Source organism: Thermobia domestica, chromosome 5, assembly GCF_964235325.1.
Source record: "Thermobia domestica chromosome 5, izTheDome1.hap1.1, whole genome shotgun sequence".
NCBI lineage: Eukaryota > Metazoa > Arthropoda > Insecta > Zygentoma > Lepismatidae > Thermobia > Thermobia domestica.
This window is the reverse complement of record NC_137458.1, coordinates 78,831,084-78,850,210: the sequence shown is the minus strand read 5'-3', so window position 1 is coordinate 78,850,210 and position 19,127 is coordinate 78,831,084.

The window sequence follows — 19,127 nt, the reverse complement described above, 5'->3', positions numbered from 1 at the left end:
GTCAAGAGAAGAAGGAGTCTAATTTTTATAGACGAGTTATAACAGAAGAGCTTGTCACAATGGTTTGTGAACTAGGCTAACAATATATTGGTCATGTTTCAATGAATCGGAAGATGCAGAAAGCAAGAGCAATGCACTGATTGTGATGGGGCAAAGATAGATACCAGTGTGCAGAATAGAATCATCAGAATAATTGAAATGGAACTGGAACGACCTGTCCAGTGTCTGATTTGTATGTTTCATCTAAATGAGCTGCCTCTTCGACATTTACTTAATCACATAGATGGAGATACCTCGGGACTGAAGTCATTAATATGACCTCTGTATATATTCATTCAGAATTGTAAGGAGAAACCGGTTACGCCTTTACCCCTATTTAGAACTCATAGCTTCCAACGATTATTAACGTTCAAGATCTGAACACAGAGTACCAAGAACTATACTTTCTGTATAATGCAGTTGCAAGTGGAAAAAGGGCGTACCAAATTGATTTTGCAATGCGAAAGCCAGGTTGGACTAATCACTCTAAATGGTTGACGACAGCTTACATACTTCTTTGGTTGTATACGGCTGATCCATCACACAGATCGATCACAATTGTGTTTACTTGTCATCTTTCTTTATGTTTCAGTATGGTTCAGTATCAAGCAAGAACCTTCTGCAACAAAGGAGTACTTCATCTACGGAAGCATAGTAATCTGTCGCGATACTTTAGCACTCATCTCAGGGAAATGTTGGACTCTGTAACTCAACTTAATGCGTTCTTTGCTCACGCAGAAAACATACACTTACCTATAGTTACTAACAGTAGGGTACACATATGTGAACTACCGTACAGACGAATGGTTATTGCAGACAGCAATGCCGTAAAATCAAATTAGACCGTTTCGGGTGCCCACAATCAACTTTACAACATTCGAGTACAATAGGAGAGCATAAACGGGCAAGAAGAGGCAAGCACAGAACCAGCACCGACGTCTGAGATATCAGCAAATGATTTCAACATATTTTCGTCACACATCTACGAAATCCTACGAGGACGTTTGACAGAAGTAGAAAAATGTCATCCACATTCCTCATGGTTGCTAAATATCACCTGAGAGTACTCTAACAGTATTTGCAGTCGAAACCAGAGAATAAAATTCATATGAAAGTATCATGAGTGCTCTATGAATTAACCCACTTTCTGTATTTCGCTTCCTTCACTTCCCTGAGCTTGCGCTCCTTGAACGGGATAGAACAAAGCTAATAGGAAGACTACACACACAGGAAATAAGGACTCCTTGCTGCGATACTGTGACAACGTTCGTTGAAAGTAAATAAAATCCAGGAATTGTGAGGGTAAATGGTGTTCAAACACTCAAAATGTGTTAACTGTTTTTATATATTGCACGAATTTATATTATATTGTCAAATATTCTTTGTTGCTTATTTAACATTTACTGCAATGTCATATGAAAGTTTATTGCTACTTCGTGAGGTAAGATTGCAGGAACATTACAAGAACTCTTCTTGTAACATATCATAATCATAGGTATTCTTTCATTGTTTATAGGTCGCTTGCAGCTGCTGAGAAGTCTCCGTTCACTTATATATCATTTCTGTTCCCATACCGTCCATCAATTGTAACCTCATTCGCCTTCTAACTCTTTTTATATCTACCATACATTTAAACACGTCGCTCATGATATAGTTCCTTCCCAACAAATGACCAAAGAAGTTTCTCGAACTCTTCTCAATAATATTTCAATTGTGTTTTTACCCCCTTCGTTTTAAAACCCTCTTATACATCTTTCTGTCAAAGACATTAATCCTTTTCATTCTTTTCCACACCTACATTCGGAAGATAGAGTCATTTTCCATCACTTTTACGTACCTTCCATGTTTCTGCTTCATACAGGACAATACGTCACATGAATCACTTTATGAGACTTCTTCTCAACTACTTATTCAAGGACCAAGAAATATACTTTTCATTCTGTTAAAAGTTTCTTGCACCCTTCCTATCCTTCACTCTATTTCTAGTTATCACTTCACATGATCACCAATAATACGACCCAAGTATCTAAAAAACTTTTTTTCTCCTACCACATCTATATTCGTTATATGAAATTGTTCTTAAGTGCATTTTATTTATAGTAATGAAATGTGCAATAGCTTAAGTTCTAACATCTGGTTATATCTAATTTAGTGTTTAAACATATTCGGAATTTTAACGTGGAAAGTGCACTTAAAGTTCAGTTTAATATTTGGTTTCTTTGTCGTTTAGTTTACACATCTTGTTGTATTGCTTCATTTTTTTGTTTTTCTGCTGTGTAACTTCTGATAGAAGATATACTCACGTTGTATTTACCACTCGATATGTGCAATGATAATACATAATTTCTTTAATTCTTTTGTGCAACACCACAGCAAAGGCCATTATAAAAGTGTGTGGTGCAGTACAAGAAAACCTGCATTTATGTGTGATCTTAAATAGCATGTTATACATATATTTAAGTTTCTTTTATAAAAAACAAATAGTATTAATAAACTCAAAGTTAGTGTAAACTATATCTTTATAGATTTTATTAGTATATTTGATTATATGAAGATAATGAAATAACATATTTTATACATTATTTAGGCTTATATATAATTACTTAATATTACGAAATGAATGTTTTCGTTCTTATTAAATATTTAGACCTATGTACTATTGCAAAATGATATTAGTGATTTTATTTACTACAGATTACTTACTTACCTTTCATTTGTTTAGAAATGCACGCAAGTCCTTCACTGGTACATTCTTTAAATTTTCCTGAAAGTAAATTAAAAGAACACAGGTAATTATAACATTAGCAGCACTTATGTTTCTATCAACTACGCACTATCACCATCAATCATTTGTTGACAGCACAATGTGCTTTTTTGAGAATGGTATATTTCGCTAATCTAACTTGGCATAACTATTAACATTAGATATAGATTTCTGTACTTGTTGCTAACTCTTAGCGTTTTCATTTCATCAGCTGTTGTTCAATATGAGTTAATTACTAAGATGAATCTGTTACATTATTTGATTGAGCAGCAAAGAAAAAAAGATATGTCTAATCGTTACTTTTTCAACGAAATCGTTTAGCTAAAGATAGAGATAGGTGATGCAACATGATCGCTCGCCAGACAATGATCGAGATATTCATTGATAAGTCAGTACTCGGTTTGACTGAAGAATCGGTAAATCTGGCGGTATACGTTATAGTGTTTAATATATACTGAATTTTAATATCAGACTGCTTGAAAAGAGTATCTCAAAACAGCAGACTTGTCAGATATTCGCGAGGAAGAGTAGTTAGTGCATTACAAAGGTTCTAAAAACCTTAAGCCAGCATGAAACCATAATACGTAATGAGTTTTATCTCTTGAAATCTGGCGGACGTCGTAGACTTTCGAAGTTGGTACAATTATGAACAAAGCGAAAACTGTGGCACTATTAACAACGGGTTTTAACAAATATTAACCACATGCAAAGTATAAAAATATCTTAGAAGATATTTTACCTTTAACTGTTATAAATAGGCCTCTGAAACCCTACGTTACACACGTGTTTCTGTGTTAACAGAAAAGTATAATCAATGACTTACTGAACAACGTGGCCATCGTCATTGAACTGCAGAGCAATGTAAAAACGCAATACGATACGCAATCACGATACCAAATTAATTACATCGAAGGCTGGGTTAACCCTTGGATGCATAAGCAGGGCCTCGAGGCCCTACGTAGTTTTGTTTCCTTAGCCTTTGACATTTTTTTTATTTTGTAAAAGGCTGTGGCTTTGCGTAATCTTCGGATTGAGGATGTACATTGTGTATAGTCTTTCTGTACCCATTAGCTGTCAACGCTTTTTAGTAATTTGCATTTTTTCATTTATATCCTATCAATGCATATGCAGGGCCTGCGAGGCCCTTGACCAGATTGCGTTCGCATTGCATTATTTTCAAAATTTTGACGTAAAATATATCTTTCTATAATATTTTCAGACCTGGCATTGAATAACTGGGTGCTTTTATACATTTTACATTGTAAATTCGCAAAGAAATAAAATGTGTTTAGTAAATTGTATCCAACTTATATCAATTTTGGAGAATGTAATAGATATTGATGTAATTATGAGTTTTGTTGTTTTATTTGGCACTTATAAATTACCGAAGGTTTTGGTACTTTAGGAATGTATTTGTGTTGCCGTTGTAAGGTGAAGATTCTTGTGTTTCGTATTACATTTGGTGCTACAATGGCTTCTACTCAGAAAAGGAAAGCATCAGACGAAGACTTCAGCAGTTTTGTGCGTATGTGTCTTGACGAAGAGACAGTGATATCCGATAGTAGAGCGATCGACTGTGAAGTTGAGGATTGTTCTAGTACTGCGCAGCCTATTAGTGCTCGTGAGGAAAGTAGTCAGGACTATTCTTCATCAGGCTCAGAGTATTGTAGTGACAGTGAGTGCATAAACAAACACAGTAAGATGATACCTTCATTAGTGTAAATGGAACAGTATGGAAGAAGAACGCTCCGTCTACTTCACGTACCTGAGCTCATAATATTGTAAAGTGTACCCCCGGTGTTTCAACGAAAGTGAAAACATTGCGTCCCAAAGACGCATGGGATTGTTTCATAACCCATTCAATAATAGAAGAAATTATACATTGAACTAATTTGGAAGGGAGAAGATTAGCAACGGAAAAGGGGAAGCAGTGGAAGAACGTTTCCATTGAAGAAATGAATGCGTTTTTCGGTATTCCGTTACAAGCAGGAGTTGAAAAGAGTTAGGATGTGCCTATTCGTGAGCTACTCCTGGACGAGAGGTCTAATCCTCTTTACAAAGCAACAATGACTGTCAACCGGTTTGAAGATATCCGTAAAGCACTAAGATTTGACGACAAGCGTACACGAAGTGTTCGTCTGCAAACGGCCAAGCTTGAACTAATTAGTTATGTGTGGAATCTTTTTCTTCATAATTGCAGAAAAGTAATTATTCCCAGTGAGTTTGTAACGATTGATGAACAATTAGTGCCATTTCGCGGAAAGTGTAGTTTCATTCAATATATGCCGAAAAAACCTTCCAAATATGGCATAAAGATCTTTTGGTTGTGCGATGCCAAATCATCATACGCTGTTGATGGGTGTGTGTATACAGGCAGGAAACCAAATGAGCCAGTTCAAAGAAATTTGGGAGTAAATATTGTCAAAGAACTCACTCAAACCGTGAAAAACTCTTCAAGAAACGTAACAATGGATAATTATTTTACCAGTGTTAGTTTTGCAGAGGATGTGCTTCAGCAAGGAATCACAATAGTGGGAATAATAAGACAAAACAAACCTGATATCCTTAAGGAGCTGAAAGCATCCCCCTCAAGAGAAGTAGGATCTTCAATTTTCGCCTTCAAAAATGACCTCACTCTTTTAAGTTACGTACCAAAAAGGAACACATCAGTAATTATGCTGAGTACAATGCATCATGACAAATTCATTGTTGAAGACCATCCGAAGAAGAAACCGGAAATAATAAGTTTCTATAGCTCAACAAAGGGAGGTGTCGACGGAATGGACCAGAAAGTTCGTTGCTATACTTCCAAAAGACAAAGTCGAAGGTGGCCTTTTGTATTATAGACGAATATGATGGACGTTGCAGCTTTGAACAGTTATGTTGTCTTCTCCGCTCAACATACAGGCTATTTTCCTAACAGAACAGACAAACGTCGTCTTTTTCTTAGAGAACTCGCAAAAGAATTAGTGAAACCTCGAGACTTCCAATACCTAATCTCCCAAAACCAGTTCAAGATGCCTTGAAAAGATGTGGAGTTTCCAAGGCAACCGAAGAAGAAGTCAGAGCTCAAGAACCGAAAAGGAGGAGATGCGGATTCTGTCCTTACGATCTTCACAGAAAAAGTACCTTGACATGCTCCAAGTGTGGAAAAAACGTTTGTAAGCAACACAGTAAGTTAGTTTGTAACTCATGCTTCTCATAAGTGAACAGTGTTTCCTGAACTACTGAACTTTGCAAACTGGACGGCACATGCTTAGAAAAGTTTATATATTGTGATATAGGAACTAATGTTACTTAAGTCATTGTAGTGATAATATAAATGTCATAAAAGGCTTATAATCCCAATAATAATCAAATCTCTAAAGCTCTTGGTATACATGCTGCATAGTTAGAGTTAAAAGCTTTATATATATATATATATATTATAGACTATAGTTCTAATAAAATACATTATTACAAACGCCATAGCATGTTATTTAGGTGAAATGATTTAAAAGCGTATTTTTTCCATTGAAAAAATCCACAGGGCCTCGGAGGCCCTGCATATGCATTTATGTATAATTTTCATACCATGAATCTAAGGGTTAATATCCTTAACTTCGAGGAAATAGCTGCATGAGACGAGTGAAGCACAATAACAACAGAATTGTCCTTTTTTCCATTGTGATTTCAATAATCTTTACATGGTCACCTATGTTCCCTGTAGGGCATGTGGTCCTAGTTATTGGCAGGTCATTGATGAACTCGTAATTCCATTTTTGTCGGTCATATTAAAAACATAAATGAATATATTTGTAGGATATCGTAGCTTGTAACAAAGTTAGCATCATTATATATTAGTTTGGGGAACGCAGCGGTCCTCAGTTAAAAACTTCAATCTCTCCCCTGTCGAACATATTTGAATGTCACCGAACTTTCGATTTGAGCCAAGCAATCCCTTCGGATAATTGACAGGAACTAAGTTAGTAACATTTGTGTGCCGAGGCTGTTCCACTTTCTTCCAACCACCTACCAAGGTCACCTTGGTTCTACGACAAATATAACAGCTGCTACTGTCCTACGAGCCAAAGTTATCCATAATCAGATAAACTGGCCATAATGTTCGTATTATTATGTGCGCAATTCACCTGTGGTATTCTAAGGTTCAAGGTTGACGGATATTCGTTTACATAAAGGAGAACGAATTTGAGTGTGAAAAGCAATAAATGACAAAGAACATAACAAACATTTGTTCCATACATAATTGTATAAGAAAGAGTCAGTAACAAATATAGCGTATCCGCGTATTCTGTATATAAAGTCACTTAATTACGCAATAACAGTTAACATGTATTATCCGGACACTGTAAACTCAGACTGATCCATTGATAACACATTCGACTTGACTGACAATTTGAAGACTCATATAACACTCAGTTACAATGTTACCATCGTTCTGACCAGTGTTCTATACTACAATCACCGTACCGTTCATTTGGAGATATATTGTGTGGCGGTAACATTGTGTCAATCATGCATGTGTAAAGAAAATTGATAAATGTATTTCCAACAGCGTAATTTCTAAGAAATCAGGGCCCGCTACAGTATTGATTGCATAAATAAGCAAATACATCTTAGGAATAAGATACTTTACAAAATGTGACATAACATACAGTGTTTACGTAAACTTTACTAATTGCTATAGTACCAAAGAAATTATTTCATTGTACAAATGTCACATTTAAGGATGAACTCTATCACACATTCTTGAAAACTATCTAATTCTAAGATGTGTAGTTGAAAATGTAATGACTTGGATACTATTCTACTTATGTCTAGGACAAAAGGTAAATATGTCTGCTTAATTCGCACCCCGCAGCTTTTAATTAATATCAGCTACCTTTTGGAAAGGATAACAATACTTCAGGTATTTTATTTGCGGAAATTGAAAAATTTTGATATATTGCGGCTTTGCTTCGTTAATATTAAAATCTAGTAGTGCCACTTACATAACTTGTTCATTTCTAATAATTTTCTTGTATGCTTTTACTACATCTCGTACAATAATAATAATCTTATGCGAGACTAACAAATTTTGCGTTATGATTAGTTACATGATGATACTCATATTATGCACAATTTATTTATATTGAATATATGTACAAGCAGGGCACATGTCGAAAACGACACAACTTCCTGACGAACCCACCCATCATCTTGCATGACAATACAAGATCACATACAAGAGGTGCGGCCACTGATTTGTTGCATCCTGCTTGGAAGTGCTGTATCACCTCATGTTATCCAGATCTAAGTCCTTGTGACAACAACCTCTTCCGGAAGATGAAGGAACCACTTTGTGAGATACGCTTCGGTACAGTTGATGATTCCTCTGGCGAACGATCGATCCATACGCACTATCCAGAGATTAGGCACAGCCAACGCATCCACTGGGTTTCATATCGCTGGGAACGCTTGATTCACAATGCTAATGATTACCTAGCGGGAATGTAAAACTTCGAACCTTATAAGTACTCTACTTCTCAAGATATATTGTTTGTTATTACTAGATATTCAACCCTTGTATTATCTCCAATTTTTGTTCCCACAGATACATTTTAAAAGTTATTTTTTTTTTCACAAGATTTCCTGTTTGTCTGGTTAGAGATTGTTGTAGAAGAAAATAATACCGTAGTTATTTTGCAGGCTTTTGAAAACTAAATTATGAAATTCTTAGTGTCTAAACTGTTTGCGTACGCCCCTTTCAAGTTTTTAAGTTTTGGATTTCATTAACAGAAGATCTGATGTAATTCAGATCACATTTTAAAGTGCGGGTTGCTAACACGAACACTAAACTTAAAACTCCCATTGTCTCAACTTTATATTAAAGGTTTAAAACTCATTAGCTGAGACCCTAATTAAACTAAGTAGTTAATTTTGATATCAATAAGTTGCCGAAGGATGACGTTTTTTGCCTGTATGAATTTGATATACCTGGGGGATACCACGGCGAATGGGAGGAGAGTAAAGTTTCTTTTTTTCCTTTACATTATATGTTTGGTGGATAGTTCACCCCCTTAGGGGTGCAACTATAAAAAGTAGTATGTGCAAAAATGGAGTAGTTCACTACCTGATAAAACCCTCTTTGTGTACTCGTACCTTATATCGAGGGAAGACAGGGATCAAAGATAGCCAATTACTTGAGTCCCTTATATTTGACCAAAATTAAATTTATTTTACGGACGTTTCCAATTAAGACAATATATATATATATATATATATATATATATATATATATATATTCATTGAATTGGAATAGATGCATAGTTTTGGTCTGTACAGGATATATGCAGGAACAATAATTTGCATATAACGTGGTACTATTGTGGTGGGATACGAATGTTAAATTGAATGAAAATTTCTTTCCGGCATGATATTCCTTTTTAAGAATATTTCCTATACAAAACGAATTCTTTACGCTTTTTTGCTAGTGAAATACAAAACATTATATATTCTTTTACACACAAACACTCTCTCCCACACACACACTCACTCACAATAATTCCTTGTAAAGAGTGAGAGGGCTCCATAATTATATTTTTATTTCTTCTTCTTTTCTACGAATAAGGTAACCATTACACAATGTTACTTTGTATTAATTTGTGTTCCATAATCTTTTCAACTATGTATCAATCAAGACTCTGTGATAATTACGGACTCACTAGGGTTACGAATGCGAAGGTCTGCTAGAACCCTTCGAAAATAAAATACAGGGTGTTTTTTTACAGGAATTTCGTTCTGAAATTTTCTATCCCTTTGTACTGCAGCAGTGGCTACCATTTATATATTATTAGCAGAGGTTTGTCGTGTACTAATTAGTATCATTTTCGCAACGTTGAATGGCTACAATTGTTGCCTGGTTCCCGTTAATTAGTGTGGTCACCAGGGCCCAGAACGTGAGAGTCTATAATTTTGTTCAAATTCGTGGAGTTGTAGAAAGATTAAATACGAATACGTGCATTAAAAAGATTTTTCATTTCATTTTCTCGTCCAAGGGTCACATTGAATCGTAATTGAAGTAACGTAATTACATTACTACCACACTAATATGCAAAGTTTTGTTGTTTTTAAGTGAAGCTGTATATCGGAATTCATTTTATCCTCATATTCCCAAACTGACATTCAAAATATCTAACTTCAGGATTTTTCCCAAATGAAGAAAATGTTAAAATTGAAACAAAAAATATTTTTAAATGATTTTTATACATGGCATTTTGAATAGCATTCTAGATCAACGGGAGGACTATATGAGGCAAAAAATACATATTGTAAAGCATTCTTTTTGGATTCTCTCCGGTATTCTTTTTAACATCCGAAAATAATCGACCATCGTATCATCCACAGATTACCTTCCCTGGTATCTGTTTTCTATTACTTTTATGTCGTGACGGAAACGCTTACCATGTTCTTCCGTAAAATAAATAACACTATCAGAAAGTAAAATAGATTAGCATGAATATGAATGTACTTTCACGCTCATATTGCAGCCAAGCTGTTTATAAGGTTTTAACATCTCCTCGACTAAATCGCTATAATTTTCAGACTTCTTGTCCCCCAAAATGTTGTGTGCCACACATCGAAATGCAGTCAATGCCTACATTTCGGTCTCACTCATACTTTTATCGAATGGTTTGTAATCCATCAATTTTCTTACTTGTGGGTATGTAAAAATGCCACCTTTGATTTTTCCAAAAGTGATTTTTGGAAACATAAAACCAAGTTACTGAAAGTATTTACTGTCTCTGTTTAAAGACGTCACGAGTTTCTTAATTAAACCTAACTTTATATGAGACGATGTCAATAGAAGTTTGGAGGGATCAACCAGTGGTACTGAAACAATGGTCGTTTCTATATGTATAAAGGTACTGTACGCTGATTGGACACTGCTTCCAGAAACGTAGTTCAGTTCTCTCTGTGGAATCCCATTAAAACACAGAAAGCAACGATATTTTGTGTGCCCTGCTTGTTGGCCGAACAATATTCCAATCACCTTGAAATTCCTGCACAGAGACCAGTCATAATGTTTGTACTGCAACTTTCTAATCATACATTTAAAAGTTTCTTACTTCTCTTTCATGGTCACTAAATTCCAACGCAACTAACAACATCGCCATTCGTCTAGAGCATACTTTAACAATTTCGATACTAAGCCGGAGTCAGATTCTTTTTGTATGTTTAATCCAAACCGCAGGAGGCGGAATCTAAGTCATTTTTTTACGTAATAGCCCCTATGTAACTTATTATAGGTTTAGGTTTGTTGTCGACGCTATTAAATACCTACTGAGACTCAGTTGTTGAAGAAATATTATTTACCTGACATCCTGCTAAGTGTAAACGAACTTTTGCAGGTTGATTGTTATGATCAACTTTCTGTGTTTGACTGCAGCACATTCGAAAATATAGTGGAATATATTGTTTGGAAAACTAATTTTACAGATGTTTTCTTGGTTCAATCAAGTAAAATGAATATAGAAGAAATACAAACTATTTTAGAAGAGTACAGTTTAGATCCCGTTCGGAAGATGAAGTTGATGATTCAGATTTAGATCATGATTTCGAAATTTAAAAAAAAACAGGTGAGTACATGAGCAGTGCTCTGCCGTGGAAAATTAGCGGAAGAGTAAACGATGGCCCCATCCCACCCCGAGAGTGAAGTCGGCAGGCCAGCCGCGAAGTGCCAACATGTTTTCTGCAAATCGCAATAAATTTTTCAAAAATGAACCCTGCTTTTCCTTGATTTTGAGCACTTCTTATTACTTTTTCCTTCCTTTCTATATATATATATATATATATATATATATATATATATATATATATATATATATATATTTCTTTTTTCCTCCCGAATTTTGAGCAAAATTAATTCGGGGCCCGGGGCTTTCATCCCGCTCACCCCACGACACGGTACTGTACTTGAGAACACCGATAGAAAAATATTTGTAGGAGGTCAATACATAAAGTAACTTTCTCACGTTTCACATATCTAGGAAGCCGTATATTGCGCGCATCGACCGCGTTGACGTGAGAGAGTAAGATCCTAGTTTTGCGCACGAGTGAATCTGCAGTGAATCTTTCCTAGTGCTCTCAGTATTGTCGTGGTAGTGATTGAAGATGGAAGTGATTTCCTACACACCACTGTCACTGCTCGCATTTAAAATGCAGCAGGAGTATTTTCTTCCATTGTAAAATTTTTTCGTTTGTTCAAAAAGTACATATTTCAAACAGCAGTGTAGCAAACTACCCCTTCTTACTTCACCAAATTATATATATACTCATAATAAAATCTAAAGTCGAAAAACTGGTTCGAAATATTTTAGTGCGCCTATTATTATTTAGTAATATGCTATATTTTTTAGAAAAGCCTAAAAACCCATAATACTGGAATAAAGAAGGTCAAATTAGCCCAGGATCGAAAGTGCTAATACAGTATAAATGTTAATATATACTATCAATGTCGTCAAAAAGCGTATTTGTTTAATTTTTATGTCTTCATGATTTGTGAAACAAACTGACACAATACACAACTTTGAAGGTCATTTTCGGGATCTGCAGACAAAAATCATTCAGATACACCACAACAGAGAAAAGTTGAAAAATGCATATCAGTGTTTTCACTAAAACATTGATTAGAGCTTTGTTTATGACTTCTAAACCAAAAGCATGAGCAACATAGTACAAACTTTTCTTTAGCAGTCCAAGGTCTTTATCATGCCAAGATTAATTCCTGACATGGTATAATACATTGTATTTGATTTTAATTGTAAAATCTAATTAAAGATAATTATACAGTTTTTCAAAGGATGGATGCTACCATTATCTTAAGCAGGCTCTTCAGTTACATTCTCTTTGTCAAATTACAAAACAAGTCAATCCTTGCATTGAATCAGTCCATCAAAATACAGAGTGAATTCAAAAATATATACCTACATATTTATTCTATACATGCAATTCACTTAACTCATTTCACTTAGGTATACTAGTAGAGATGCATAAGGTATTGTACAACATAGAACTGGTAGATTTCAACATAACCAGAAAACTAAACATACCCGTTGCATATAGCAAATGAGGAGAACAACCGCAATACTCCAAAATGTCTTGAAAAATACATTGTAACCGACAAGCAACTCTGTTGTAAATTGGACTGACATCCAAGGGTTGTTCCATGTGAAACACGCATTTTCGCTGACGTATAGTTAATTCTTTCAGTGCAGGCGTGCTGGACGTAGCAAAGAGTTCCACCATGTAAGAGAGAGCAGAACCATCATCAGGGTCCGTGAAGAAATTCGTAGATTTTTGAGGATATTCATCAGGTGAGTTGAGAAAACCCTAATAAAAAGAGGAGTTTTGTTTAAATTACAATTTACAGTATGCAGACAACAGTGAAAATAAATGATTAACCATTGCTTCAAAAATTACATCGAGAACGTTAGCACCTTCCATTTTTTTCAAAAATTTCCATCGCTTTTGTGCGAGTAATATTCGCAAAATTATCTTTCAAACTAGAAGGCTGTGTTATTTCTCCTACAACGATTGATATCTATCTTTATTATATGAACATAGCAGTAATCGCTATTGATTCGTGGAGTATCAATATAATAAAACCTTTGTTGTTCATCATGGTGGGATAATTGCCTCTGAACCACCGTCGAGACCAACCTTCCAAAAATTATTTGTGCCATTACAGAAGACTTACCGTATAACATACCATATACCGTATAACTATTGTTCTGCAGCTCTGGGAAATGCGGTACTCGTGGGTGTCACATAAGTTAACAATGGCAAAAAATACGCGTCTGAAGGTGAAAAATTCTCCTTGTGTAAGTAATGAATGAGAAAGTTTTCTGTATCGGATTGTCCCTTGAAATTTAAAATATATTTTGTAACGGCACTTCTAAATGATCAGACAAATGGTTAGTCTTTGCTTTGATTAAAGAACACCTTCCAAAGTTTGTACAAATTTGTGTTGCTAGCATCGTAATCTAAACAATGGTTCAACCATCATGTCTTTCCCTGAGGAGAGTAAATTACCATTGTGGTTCGTTGCAGTCATAAAAGCCATCATATAGCTTGGATCTTTGTCTGCATGCATCCGTAAATCTTTAAAGAACTTATACCCTCTTGTTGCATGACAACGCAAAATCAAATGTCGCTTAAATGATGTTCCGCACTCTCAATGAGTTAAATAATATTCCGCACTCTCAATGTTTTAAATGATGTTCCGCAGTTTCAATGACCCTTCTTTATCCGTGTTATTTTCCTAATATCCTTTCCATTTACTACCGAACTCTTCCGGTATCTTTAGCCTCTTGTGATATGGATGACTTTCCACACTGATTGAGAAATAAACGTGTAACTCGGAACTTATTCGCGTTAATGAATATAAACATATTGTGGAATGAAACCAAATAGTTAGCTGAGGAAAAGTATGTTGTTGCAGACGTTGACAATTCTGAATAACCAGCAATTATAATTTCACACATTGGGCCTTGCAAGTACAAGGTCTACTAAAATATTCTACATATCTTACCGGGCAAAGCAGTAGCATCACAACATTCCACCGCAAGATATCTCGAGGTACATGTATTATCTATTGTACCACAAAGTTGTGCCATCTTTCGCGCGTTGAATTGTAAGTTGTAGTTGTGCATCACAGAAAGTGTTTTAATCCTTCCGCGATTCGTCAAATAGCAGACGTTAAGGAGCACAGGTTTTATGCCAAAGTTTTGAAAACTGCAGGCGAAACCCATCGCATGGTGAAAAAAAGTATTTGGTGAGAGTGCACTGAGTCAAGCAAGAATATTTGAATGGTTCAAGCGTTGTAAAGAAGGTCGCGAATCTGTAGATGACAAACATTCTAGTCGACTGTCAACATACAATACAGAGGAAATGATCATAAAAGTGTGTAATATCCTTCGGGGAAACACAAGGCAAACAATTCACGAGGTTTGTAACAGATTTCGACTGTCGTAGGTACACATCAACGATTATATCAGGATTCTATCAGGATCTATCAAAAAACTCAGGATTCAGACAAGCAATGAGCTGCTACAAACAGTTTAAGAAAGTCCTAACTCAGAGTCGCTACACGTGTTGAGTCATGGCTCTATGGTTATGAGTCGGAAACGAAGCAGCAATGATCACAATGGAAGACGCTACCCTTTCCAAGGTAGAGCAACTTCGAGTGAATGGTGATATTTTTTCGATATTCGAGGAATTTCGCATAAGTAGTTAACTCCAACTAGTTAGAATCTTAACGGGCATACTGACAGCGGAGTTTTGAAGAGACTGAGAGAAGATGTTCGGCGCAAACTGCCAGAGCTGTGGCAAACAAAAGACGTTTGATGCACAATGACAATGTCCCTACACACACTTCGCTCGTTGTGAGGGAATTCCTGGCCAAAAACCACATGACATGTTTACTTACCTTCCCTACTGCCCTGACCTAACCTTGTGCGACTTCTGATTGGAAAAGCGACGTATTATCTCCATTGAAGACATTCGAGTGGAATTGCAACGAGTTATGAACGCTTTTTTCTTCTACGTCATGCATTGTTTTCGACCGTCACTACCTCTGAGCGTGCCCTTGGTCGTGGGGAATATATCATAGATGTTACGCTGTTTTTTAAACTTTCTGCATCTTTCGAAAATTCTGTGAAGGGACAAATACGAATCACAATGCTGTGATGTCATCCTTAGATGAATTTCAATACATTTGACATCCTCACTACTCAAAAAACGTATCCGAGACTGCTTCTCCAACGAGGTGCGGCAATCTTGGTACTAATGATGTCGTAGGTCACTCTGCAATCTGTCAATCTAATTTAAGATCCAAGGAACACTACTACCAAAAAACAATTCCATTGTACACCTTTTCGGCATTTTACAGCACTTTTAAGTTTTTCCATGAGTTACCCTCGTATATGAGATTGGATTGTCGTTTTCCCAACTTTTAGTTTTTTTACCTGTAACTGCTTAAAATGATAAGTTTAAATAAATTTTGTTTAAACCTTTTCAAATTTAAAAGTTTTTAACATATAAACTAATTAAAAAACAACTGAAGACTGAAAAATTACTGTAAATATGTCTTTAGAGACCAAATGAGTGTATGTGGTACTTTGTACGCCTCGCGCCCTATTACGTAACTTTTCCTTATGCGCCCTATTAAGGGTAAAGATCAGAGCATACTTGATCATCACTTGCATTGTGGTGACAAGAGCGCGCCAAGCAATCGGGAGGAAGCGGATGAAGCGAGAACCACGCGTTCCAGTGAAGGATGGCATATGTATAAAATCTTGTTTCAAATGAACAGTTCTACGATTAAAAGTAAAGTGAAATCAATTCTAATATACTAATATATATATATATATATATTTATATATCGATTGATATTAGCGCCCGACATTAATTAGAAGTGTATTCAGAAAGTTGGTTCTTTGGGACATCGCAGCAGCGTCATCGATATGCACTAGCCACAACGATACCAACGGGAAGGTTCCACACCAGAAGAGCGATTGTAAGTAATTTTGATATATATGTTGGAGGAAGTCGCAAGGAACTCAGATTAGAACTATCTCGAGAAAGTTTTCAACAGGAACCAATCGTTCGACTAATATCAAAGTGATTACTTCTTTTATTTGTAATTAGTACGCCAGTCTCATTGTCGTGTAACAGAAGTGATTAAAAAAAGGGGGGAAGGATTAGCCACTAGTAATGAGCTCATATACGTATAACTACCTTGTGTGAATAATTTTGTACTTGTATCATCGTTTTAGCTAGATAGGGGATTATTCAGAAAAGAAGTACTATACCAGTTTTCAATATATGAATCTTGCTTTTACTGTGTGTTTGATACGAATGGTGCAGATTTCATTTCATATTGTTAGCATGTAGTATTGGTTGCTATTCCAGTTCGTACATACTTTAACATTAAAATTCAGTGTGATATTCATTTCATGTAAGATAAACGGTTTCGCCTTAGAGTTAAATATGAGTATTTGAAGCAAACTACCGGTGTTTCAATTTTCTAATTTCTCTTTTTACTAGTGTTAAGTTTAAATATTCACGCGAGAGTAGGTTGCGGTACTTACTTAACATAAATGTATAAGTAGTGAATTATCCCTCGCGGCATGCCTTGATAAGTACAGGAAAAAGGTGAAATTAGCATTTCTTTTCTATTTTGATTTTCGCAATAAGATAGTTCGTACGCGACCGACCACGTTGCGACCGATCTCGTCATTCTTGTCATTCCCAAGCTTGAATGAAGGTCGGCAAAGCATGTATATGCGTCCGAGTGAAGGAGATGATTGGGAAAAGTTTTAATTGGTAGTTAATATAAGCAGAGAGTGCAAGGGAATTCGTGTGACCTCCTTCACAAAGCGATAGCATATTTAATTGGTGCCGAAACCCGGGAAGCCTTTACAATAACGTGACCAAGTTTGCATTCATTTTGTACCGATATTAACAAGTGAATAAGGAATAGTCTACGCAGTAAATTTGTGCATTACTAAAGTGTGTCTTACTATAGTCGTGTGTGTATTGGTTGTGTATTTGCTATGTTTATGTCCCTTTAGAGAAACATTTAGTTACAATTAGAGTGAATTTTAACTTGTTTTAGAGAAATTATTAGTCTTTTGGTTATCGATTACTAAAGTTGTACAAAATGTCGAAGCCTGAGGAATTGAAGAATATGCTTACTGCATTATTTGACAAACAGTCAGAACAATTTAATGATACAATGGCTAGTTTAAAGGAAAATATTGCGAGTTTGAAAGAAAATGTTGCGGGTTTGAAATCAGAACAGATCGAAAGTGTTGCTAGTTTAAGGGATGATATTGTTAGTTTGAAGCAAGAACAGGTAGAAAGCGTTGCTAGTCTGAGGGAAAATTTAGAAAGTAAATTGGAACAGGTTAGTAAGGACGTTCTACAAACCAATAATGCTGTTGCTAAGATTACTACGCATATTCAGGCCATGGATAGAAAATAGAGGAATATAAAAATGAGTGCAGGTCGAATTACGAGTCCGTGCAGGAGCAGATTGAGAATTGTAGGACCTAACTCGTACAGGATCGTGCGAGCAATCAAGAGAAGTTTAAGGAAGTGAAGGATAGGCAGGTGTTATTAGAATTTAACACCAATAGGCATCATTCCCAGGTAGAAGAGCAAATTTCCGAATTTCTGGCAACGATCGACACCCACAGTGCATTTATGCGAGAAGCGATGATAAGTTTGCGAGAACAGCGCGGTGAGGTAAATGAAATACGGGATGACTTGGTAGAAATTAAGAAAGTAGTTGCCGAAAATAAAGATGAAATTATGCAAGTCGCGACGAGAGTAGATAGATTAGGGTCGCATACTATTCAGTCCATTCAGCAAGTCATCCAACAAGTCCAAAGTATCCCCACGCGATCGGTTGTAAAAGCGGAAGTGAATCAGGAAGTGAATAATCGCGTTTTAAAATTACAAGAGGAGGTAAACAGTTTGCGAAATAACCAGTTCAATCGCGGCTCTGATCGTTCCACACGCGAGACCGATGAAAATAGTGAGTACGAAAGTGGTAGTGAGGGTTACGAATCCGATCGTTCGAATAGTAAGGAGAAGAATAATACATCTTTTACGAAAGTAAGTAAACCTCGACGCCGTATTACGATTCAAGAAATACGAGATCTACCAACGTATAGTGGGATGTCAGATAAGGATACTGCTCGCTCATACTTACGCGATCTACAACATAAATTAGATTTGTTGAACGTGTATGAAGACGCAGTGTTGCCAGTATTACCAAGTTTATTACAGAATTCGTGTTTGGAGTGGTTTAGAACGCGCCAGCATTTGTTTACGACTTTTAAGGAATTTAGTCATGCTTTAGTTAACGCATTTGAATCTGAAGCTATTGTAGTAAGCAGGCTAACCACGTTGAGAAATACTTCGTTCGACCCAAGAGTACATGGTTCCGTTTTAGAATTTGCGACCACTCAATATCGCGCACTAAGTGATCTAAATCCAGAAAGCACACCGGCAAAAATATTAGCTAGCATCGTGCCTACATTGCCATACAAATATCGAGAAATGTTCGCATTCTATCCATGCACAGATTTCGCGCAATTCATTGCCAGTGTTAAACGTCTTGAGTCTTTGCGACTACCTAATGAAAAAGCTTACAGGCGCGAAGGTAATAAATGTAAAAACCGAAATAAACCGTATCAGGCGGTCCGGGTACAATACAGTAGGTCAACTAGAGAGAGGCCCAACAATGGTAATAATAATGCTCAGAATAGCAGAA